Source organism: Sapajus apella, unplaced genomic scaffold (assembly GCF_009761245.1).
Source record: "Sapajus apella isolate SASKATOON/1434 unplaced genomic scaffold, GSC_monkey_1.0 scaffold3, whole genome shotgun sequence".
Lineage (NCBI taxonomy): Eukaryota > Metazoa > Chordata > Mammalia > Primates > Cebidae > Sapajus > Sapajus apella.
The window spans coordinates 6,783,854-6,793,744 of NW_022436943.1; positions in this window are offsets into that span (position 1 = coordinate 6,783,854).

Here is a 9,891-nt window from a genome sequence, read left to right on the forward strand (position 1 = left end):
AAAAAAAAAAAAAAAAAAAAAAAAAAGAAAAGAAAAGATAAGAGAATAATGTAACGAGCTAATGAATCCCCGAGTGCCATCGCCCAGCATGGGGAAGAATCAGCTCACGCCCAATCTTGTTTCATCTTTGCTTCTCTGCACCACGCTAGCCACCCTGCTCAACCCAAATGGATTCTTTTGAGGCAAATCCAAGACAGAAAACCATTTCATCCATAACAATGTCCATATGTATTGGTAAATGATGAGAACTCTTTAAAAACTAAAACCATATAATCATTATCACACTTAAAAATAGACAACATTCAAATTTCTCTAATTGCATTATTGGAACCCTGAAGTGCATTTCATCTGCAACTGGTTTCTCTGACCAGCGTTTCCTATAAATTCTAGACTCTCGAACTGGAAGTTTGATCTGATTCAAGTCCAATTTATTTGCCAAGAATCCTCCATTAGGAGTATCGCATGCTTCTCTTAGGAGACACAGACCTACCAGCTGTCTCTGTGATGCAGCAGCCGCTGATGACCTCTGTTTATATCATTATTTCAGTGGGGGTTGCAAAATGGCAATATTCTAAATCTATCATTCCTTCATTTACTAGTTGAAAGACATAAAGAGAAACTTTACCTTGAAAAATTATCCTGATATACAATTAATACAGCAAGGACAGGTTAAACCCTTGATTCCTGCCCTGTATTTTCTCATTTTCAGGTTGATCACGTGGTTCCCTGGCATCCATGAAAGGTGGTCAGTGAGTATTTGCGGTCAAGTGTAATTATGACCTTGTGGATTTTAACACATTTGATTTGTCATTGTTCTTACTTGTTCTCAAATTTTTCCGCATTTTCCTAGTGATAGCCACTAATCTTTTTGGCTTCTAAATGCTTCAAGACAATCACAGCTTTCAGTAACTTCCTTGCTGTCTGGTAGGACAAATGTGCTAGGCACATGCGCTTTTCCTGCCCCTGACCTATGATCAGCAATTTCTCAATGACGTTTGGTTCCTTTCAATATCATTTTCCAATGATATTTAAAAATTATAAGCTGGCTTTAGGGCTGCCCATTGCTTAAGAGTTGATCATTGTTCCCAGCCTTTTTCAGTGGACAGAATTGAAAACACTACTTCAAAGAAAATGCATCATGAGTTCATACTAACATTCTGAATTTGAATTTAGTGTCACAGGGATTTTTTTAAAGTTTAGCTTCTTTTATTTTGTATTTGTATACCTTCTCTCTTCTACCTAAAATCTTGGTTCCAGACAAAATTAACATAATTACTTATTTGCCTTACTATACATGTTTTAGAATAATTAATACTGATATCATTGCTAAAAGTATGATGTCTGAAAACAGTACAAAATTTTTAAAGGTGAATTTTGGTATCTGACTATGTGTACTCTTCTGGGTCTCTTTCACTATTCTGGAATCAAATTGATTATCAGAAAGTTATATTCTGGATGGATCTCATTAACTAACACTACTATGGAAAGTCTTTATTAAGTTGTCCTTTAACGTTCCATCTATTGCTTTCATCAAGGGAATACACAGAAAAATGCCAGTACAGAGAATATCTCCACATCTTCTACACAATCACAGCAAAGAGATTTCCTCTTACATAGTCAAACTGAACAACAGAGCAAAGCTTTCTAAAAGAAAATATTTGGGAATAGATCATTGCAAAGGGAATATGTCTGCCATAGTAGACTATGCCTGGATTCAGGGAGGTAAAGACAAAAGTTTTTAAAGGAAAAAATGAGGAGGATTACATAATTATTTTGAAATGATTATGCTTGCCTATAAAGATTAATAACAAGGGTGATTCCAGCGCAGCTGGACAGGGAGTTGCTGGGCAGATGTCCTTGTGGAAGTGTTTTTTTGTGTAAGGTTGCAGTGGCCATTTTGCAAGACTGCGGTTTTTGAGACTTTTGTGATAGCTTTGTTATTAGGCATACAAGCCTGAGAACCTGTCTTCATAGACTTCCACAGGTCTATTTGTCAGGGTTGGTTTTGATTTTTAACACTGGCAACTCCATTTTGATTCTGGCAATTTCACAATTGTTGGGTGAATCTAGAGTCGGTTAGATCTGATCCAGATGCGATGCTTTCGGCAAGAATCCTTCGTAAGCAGGATTTCATATCTATGAGCAGGTGCACGACGACCAGCTGTCTCTCTTTGTGAGGTAACAGCCATGATGACCCTTGCCTAGACTTACTTCCGTAGGGGTTTGCAAAATGATAATATTCTAAGTTTATTGCCCTCTCTTCGGTGATTAGCTGGAGGATTTCTAGAAGAGAAGCTTTTCCTCATGATCCACAGCACATGGCAGACATGGCTGAAGCCTAGAAAGGCTGAAAGAAAGTGACCAGCAGCTGCCTTCCCCAACCTCGGGAGAAACGTAGTGAGTCCCGGCAGTTTCTGAAATGGAGACCAATGTATTTAGACAGCGCCGTCTGGGGTAATTTATGTAAACATATCCTGAGGTAGAAGAGCTTAAGAGTAAATAGGGCTGGTTTAACATTGTCTACTTGAACATTAGAGTTTGCCCAAAGCAATGATTTCAGTTTTGGCATAAATTCTTCAGATTCTTTTTTAGACTGTTGTAAAACAGTTACCTTCGAAGGCCTCTTCTGGTTGGTAGCAATAAAGCCACCACAAGGGCAAGTGATGAGAGAAGGGTGTGGCCAGGGTGTGGGGGTAGAGGTGGTGACTAGGACACGGCATAGATAAGGAGCAGCCTTAACAGTGGCAACAGTCGTGAGTCAGCACGCCTTATTCAAATCCTGGCTTTGTCACCTGCCAACTATGTGAACTTGAGCAAGATATTTGACTTCCCTGAGCATCAGTTTCCTCAACTGTAAATGGGGATTGGAGATTTGACCCGCATTTCAGATTTGTGCACATCAGAGATAACAGCAGCCAAGCACTTTGCCCCGTGCCTGGCACAGAATAGACATGAGCTAAATAGAGGTCATCGAAGTAACTGTTTAATCAAATAGTCAAGCAAAATTTGAGCCCACCCCCAAATCCAATACATGAACATTTCTGGTGACAAAATAAATTCTGCGTCTTTAAACCAGCTTTAGATAGGGGCTCTGCAATTTGGCTATAAGTGTGCAGGTTTCCCACTGGAAAGGATTCTAGACTTCACAAAATATGAAGACATTGCTGCAGGATTATAAAGTCAGGGCAATGATTTAGTGGCTACCTACAGAGATCAGGGTTCTCACCATGCTTCCAGAAGCCATTGGCTGAGAAATATTAACAGTACAAAAAAAATCATGTTTACTGTGATGTCTAGTGACCCATCTTAAGGTCTCTCAGTGAAGCTTGCTGTATTTTATTTTTTAAAATAGAAACTTATAAGAGGATTTGAACTTGACTTTCTGTGGCTTTCTCTGTATTTGGTCTGGTATGTTAATGACACCAGGTTTTAATTTTAGCTTCCTAACGGCCTAGTAATAGCACGAGATAGGGTGATCAGCCACCAGTTGCTTAGGCTTGTGACAGATAAGGCTAACTGCTATCAGTTTCTGGTCTGAGTGTGGCTGGGGGATGAATGAAAAATACTTTTAGGTCAGGAGAAGTGGAGCTGAAAGTCTCTTTAGAAAAGTAATTTATGGAAAATGTTGGGATCTTCTCTTTACACCTTCAACATGTACTTAAATAACTTGGTACCATTTTTAGACAAACAGGGTTCAGATCTCCCTAACAAAGACCCATAATCCACCTCAGTTTTTCTTCCTTGGTTGGGCCATTATAATTATGAGCCCAAACAAACAGAGGAGGGGTGTGACATCGAGGGTCCACATTAGAATTTCCAAACCTATATTGGTGAAGAATATCCAGGCCAAAGAATGCTATAGAAGAAGAAGAATAGAAGAAGAATAGAAATTGGGATTCAGTCTCAATTTGCCAGTCTCTAAATTTTGGTCTTAAACAGTGTTGTGCCCAACCCCTATCGACTCCTATAGGGATTCAAGGTTCAAGAACCTCTGGTGCAAGATTCAAGAGGCTGCAGAAGAGCCCCAGAGCCAGCAAATGAGACATGGGGTTTTACTGGGGGCTCACATGCAGAGGGACAGAGTGCAGTGGCAGTGGGCTGGACAGGAGAAGCACAACTACTTGCAAAAAGCATCAGTTTATCCAGCATTTTCACTTACCACGCTCCTGCTAATAACCTCCACCTGGAAACCTTCATTAAACCCAAAACAAAGGGCCTCCAGCCCCAGTATTGCCCACGTTCGGTGGGATGGGACGGAGGGTGGAAGGTGCGGCGGGAGATGCTCAGATGTTCCTCCTAGACGAGGAACCGACCTGCACGTTGGCCACGCCCAGATTCCCGAGCTCAGAATACACATTCAGGTGCATCTGCCATATAGGATCATGCTTAAGTTATTGCTGTCAGGTGTGTTCACTGTAAAACCAATATGCCTTAAAGAATACCGGATTATCAGGGAGCTGAATCAAGATTGGGATAAATAAGTTCTCAGTGCCCACGTCAAACTCAGAAAATATGCCATTGACCCTGAGTCCTGTGGGACTGGGTCCCTGGCAATTCCTTGTTTTTGTTTTTATTGTTTTATTTTTTTACTTTTACTTTAGGTAATTCTTTCTATACTTCTTTGATTTGTGACCAAAAAAGAAAAGGATACTGTATTCCAGAGATACAAAAAAATAATAATTTCAAAAAGTCCAAGGTCCTTGCAGACCAATGTTAAATTCCAGGTCAGGATGGCTGTGTTGGGAGCCACTTTCTACCCTCGTCCGGGACTGGATTTTCAATATTGAGGGGAGACGACATTTTAGAAAGTCCACTGAATCAAGATAATTCATATTGCTGGGGGCAAGGTGCTCCTGGCGTTATGTATAACTCTGAACAGCATCTGTTGGCTAGGCCTGGCTTGTCTGAGTTAAACCAAGCCACCTTCAAGTTAACCACTTCCTTACTAGCTGTGGAACAGGATGCCTGCCTCCTGGCCAGCTGAAAGACAGTGGCTGCATTTGAGGGGCTCAGGTGGTGCTACTGGTCTGTAACAAGGGAGCTGGGGAGGAAATATAAGAGGACACGAATTGGCGTGGAGCTGTCGGGGGAAACGCTCTAGGGGATGAAGTGGTGAGTATTACTAGTTCATGAAAATGCTACCTAAGCAGGCTTCTCAGCTAGGGTAGGATTCCTGAAAATATAATTCTCAGAAAGATTGAGTGGGAGGGGTGACGGGTGAGAATGTAATTAGGGTGGAAGTATTGATATTTCGGCTGTGGATCTGAGCTGATCAATCTGCCTAGTGGACTCGATCCCCCACACCCCAATTGTCTGACTGCAGCTCCTGGGAGGTAAGCAGGGCTGGGCAGGAAGCTCATTCAGTAGCGGCTACGGCAGCGTCACCAAGGGTAGCAGCTCAGGCTTTAATTATTATTATTTTTTTGAATCAGATCTGGATTCAAATCTTAGAGAATCAATTTGCATCTTCTTTGTTCCTTCATTTCTTTACTTGTAGTAAAAATACCTTCCAGTGTTGTTGTGAAGATTAAATGAGATAATATATGCAGAGCAAAAGTGCTGGGTGGAGGGTAGACACAAAGCCGTAGTCCTCAGCCTCGGCTGCACATTGGAACCAAGGGGAACTTGAAGAATGACTGCTGCCAGGTTTCACCAAAGACCACTCAAATCAGAATCTCCATGGCTCCATGCAGCCAAGGTTGAGAACCTCTGTACTAAAACCTATTATTTGTGCGGAGAAAAACCCCTCTCTTCAGAGATAAAGAGTGGCGGAGTTTGGAAAACTTCTAGTCAAGTCTTGTGTAGTTAGCTACCATTGATTTTATTTTGTATAAAGTGGTAACTTAGAAAAAGTACAGCTACCTCTGTCTATAAATCCCTTTAGATATAGTCCTGGTTCTAGGCAATTCCCTTTCTCATGCTTAGGAAAGCTGACCTGAGAAGATCTGGGAATTCAAACAAATAAAACCCGCTGGAGCCTTGCCTTTTGGGGAAGCTGGTCAATATAATCAGGTTTAAAGCAGGAGCATGTGGGCCAAGGGGAACTCCAGCAAGGAAGTGAAGGTCCTCCGCTGGCCTCCTCTCAGGCCTCCTTAGAAGAGATCTGGCGCTGGCTGAGGCTTATTGATAGAGCCAGGGGGTCTCTCCCTAGCAGGGCTTCTGTTCTTCCTTCTCGTTCCCCTGCACTGTGGGCTGCTCCCACGGACCACCCGAGGCAGGGGAATTACGCAGATTGCAGATGTGAGCTTTCAATTCCAGCGTTTCCTCCTGTAACTATTGGAAAATTCTGGTTTGAAGGTAACATGGCTTTTCCAGAAACTCCTGGATTGTTCCTGAGACCAGGCCGAATGTAATCCTGAGTGGAAAAATCAAAGGGAGGAGAATTTGGCCTCCTCATCTCCTGACTTTCTAGGTTTAGTCACACAGAAAGGAAATAGTCTCTTTCAGGCAAGCAGTCGAGTCAAGGGGTTTATCTAGGGCTAAACTGCTTGAGCTGAGACACTGTCAGAGGGGCTCACATTGTCATTTTCTACTTCTTTATCCAGGGCAAAGATAATCTTTGTCTACTGAAAGGTTCTTATTTACACTTACTGGCATAAAACACAAAAGAGGTCAAATAATAGGTAAAATTAGTAAAAAACAAATAGACAAACTCCTCATATACTTAAAGGAAAAGAAATGATTTTGAAAACCCCAAGACATTTCTGGTAACAGAACAAAATGATGTGAAGGGCCTAGATCAAGGTGACTGAAAATGTTTAGCCTATGTTTTGTGTATTTATGGCAGAGTTCAATTTCATCATTTTGCAGTGAATATGCGCGGGCTGCAGGGAATACTTTTTTTTGGGACAGCTTTATTGAGATATAATTCACACACCATACACCTTATCAGCTTCAGGTGCACAATTCAGTAGTTTTTAGTGTGTTTTCAGAGTTGTGCAACCACCACAATAAATCTTAGAAAATTTTCATCACTCTCAAAAGAAGCCCCATATCTTTTAGCTCTCAGCTCCCGATTCCCTCTCCGCCCCTCAACTGGAGGCAACTCCTAACTCTACTTTCTGTGTCTGTGGACTTGCCTACTCTGGACATTTCATGTGAATGAAATCATATAATATTTGGCCTTTTTTTGTCCGATTTTTTTCATTAAGCATAATGTTTTCAAGGTTTAGTCTTAATGTGATATATTTCATATATTTTTATGGCTAATGTGCTATCATGGATACACCACATTTTATCCATTCATCAGCTGATGAACATTTGGGTTGTTTCTACCTCTTGGCTATTATGAATAATGTTGCTCTGAATATTTGTGTACAAGTTGTTGTGTGATCTTTTTATTTCTCTTGGCTATACACCTAAGAGTGAAATTGATGAGTCAAATGGTAACTCTATATTTAAGTTTTTGATGAAACTCCAAGACTGTTTTCCAAAGTGGTTGCATTATTTTACTTTCCAACCAGAAGTTTGAGGATTCTGATTTCTCTACATCCTCTTCAATACTTGGTATTATCTCTTTTTTATTATAACTGTCCTGGTGGGTATGAAACACCCTGGTGGGTATGAAATGGCATCTTACTGTGGTTTTGATTTGCATTTTGCGTATGCCTAAGGAAGAGCATCCTTTCATGTGCTTTTTGGCTGTTCGTATATCTTTTAACAAATTTCTATTCAGATCCTTTGTCCATTTTTTGATTAAGTTGTCTATTTATTGAGTTGTAAGATTTGTTTGTCTTCTAGATACAGTTCATTTGTCAGATACGTGATTTACAAATGTTTTCTTTCATTCTATAAATTGTCTTTCACTTTATTCATAGTGCTTTTTGAATCAAAGTTCTTAATTTTGATGAAGTCCAGTCCAATTTATTATTGTTGTTCTTGTTTTCCATTGTTGTTTGTGCTTTTGGTGTCATGGCTAAGAAATCATTTACAAATCCAAGGTCATAAAGATTTCCCTTTGCTTTCTTCTTAGAATTTTATACTTTCAGCCCTTATATCTTTGAAACATTTTAACTTTTCTGAATGCTGTGAGGTCAGGGTCCAATTTCATCATTCTGCATGTGAAAATCAATTTTACCATTTGTTAAAAAGAATATTCTTTCCCAGGAAATACTTCTCTTAAGGGAAGAATTTCCAGAGGCAATGCTGTTTTGCTGTCTAGTGAGAGACCCACAGACAGAGAAGGGAGACCATTTAATAAGCCTTAGTGTCCAAGTCTGAGTCCTTCCAAACAAAGATGACATGCACACTGGTCTACTTCTCCCTGTGATGGGACTTCCTAGGCAGTCACTGCACACTGTCTGGCTAAGTGGTGATGACTACCAGGGCTAACATGATGGGTAGTGTCCTAGGAGCCATATGTTTTGGAGGAATTAAAACAGGATGGTTCACTTTGGCTGTGTGGAGTTTCTTGTGCACATGGGACATATTGTCCCGGGAAGCTGTGGAATAATTAGTTGGATATAGAAAACCAGAGCCTTGACCAGAGGAGAGATCTGGTCTAGAGAGAGACTTGGGATGTTGGCAGGTAGATGGGAGCAGAGTTGACCCCGCCCCCCAGAGTGAGTGATGAGACAAGATAACCTGGGATTGGGCCCAAGGAGTTGGATGAGCCCTCAGTAGGACTGCAACGGACTGGCTCAAGAGATAGAAGAAAAATGAGAGTATTGGCAAGGAAGCCAGGGCAAATGGAAATTTGAGGAGAGCTAGCCATGGTGTTGATTGTTGTGAGAGGTCACATGATGCAGACGGGAGGTTGTTGACCACCTTGGCCAGGGTGGTTTCAGTGGAGCAGTGAAGATGGAAGCCACATGCCATGATCTGAGCATGAGCTGGATGGGAGCAAAAGCTTGTTAGGTGAAATCTGATAAGAGACAGAGATAGGTGTCAGAAAACCAATGAGATGATTGTAATTTCTTGGAATTTAAAGAAAATCCAAGATGAAATAAAAAGCTTAGCTGAGAAAAATATGTCTGAGGGAAGATGAGCATGCTTGTGTCTACCAAATCCAGCGTGTGTGTTCACCATCAGACCGACTGCATGGTTATCTCAGACATTCCTGCAGAAATGGGTTCTACATGTAGGTTAATTAATCTCAATTAAGTACAGGCATTGCTAAAGAATACTTACTGCCGATAAAGCAATGACTCCCCAAGGTAGTGTTTCTCAGAAAGGCCCATGTAACCACCTGCATCAGAAATCCAGAGTGCCAGCCAGGTGCGGTGGCTCACATCTGTAATACCAGTACTTTGGGAGACTGAGGCAAGAGAATCACTTGAGCTCAGGAGTTCAAGACCAGCCTGAGCAACATAGAACCTATCTCTACAAAAAACTTCGAAAATTAGCTGGTGTGGTGGCACTTGCCTGTAGTCCCAACTACTTTGGAGGCTGTGGCAGGAGGATTACTTAAGTCCAGGAAGCCGAGGCTGCAATGAGCCATGATTGCATGGTGCAGTCTAGCTTGGCCAACAAAGCAAGAAGCCCAGAGACATACCCTGAACCAGGATTTCATAGTGTAAGACCCAGTTTTAGGGAACTCTAGTTTGGAAAGATCTGGAACACTTTTGTCCAATGCATAGCTAATGATGTGGATACTTCCTAGCCGTCCCATTCATGAGATTCTCCAGTAGTTTCATGGCACGCGTAGCTGAAACCAGATTAAGGGCCCTGCCTACTGGGCAGTTGCTTGGAGCCAGCATCTATAAAGAAAGTTAAAAATCTTCCTGGAATAAACAAAGTGCCAAGTGGGTCCACTTCTGTCAGAGGAGATAGTGGGGAAAGAAAATCTTTACTAGCCTTAAACTGTCTTCCTTAAACATTTTTCAGAAGAGCACGAAGGTGGCTGTCAGCTGAGATTTTTAAACAGCATTATGTATGATTCAATGTTTCCTT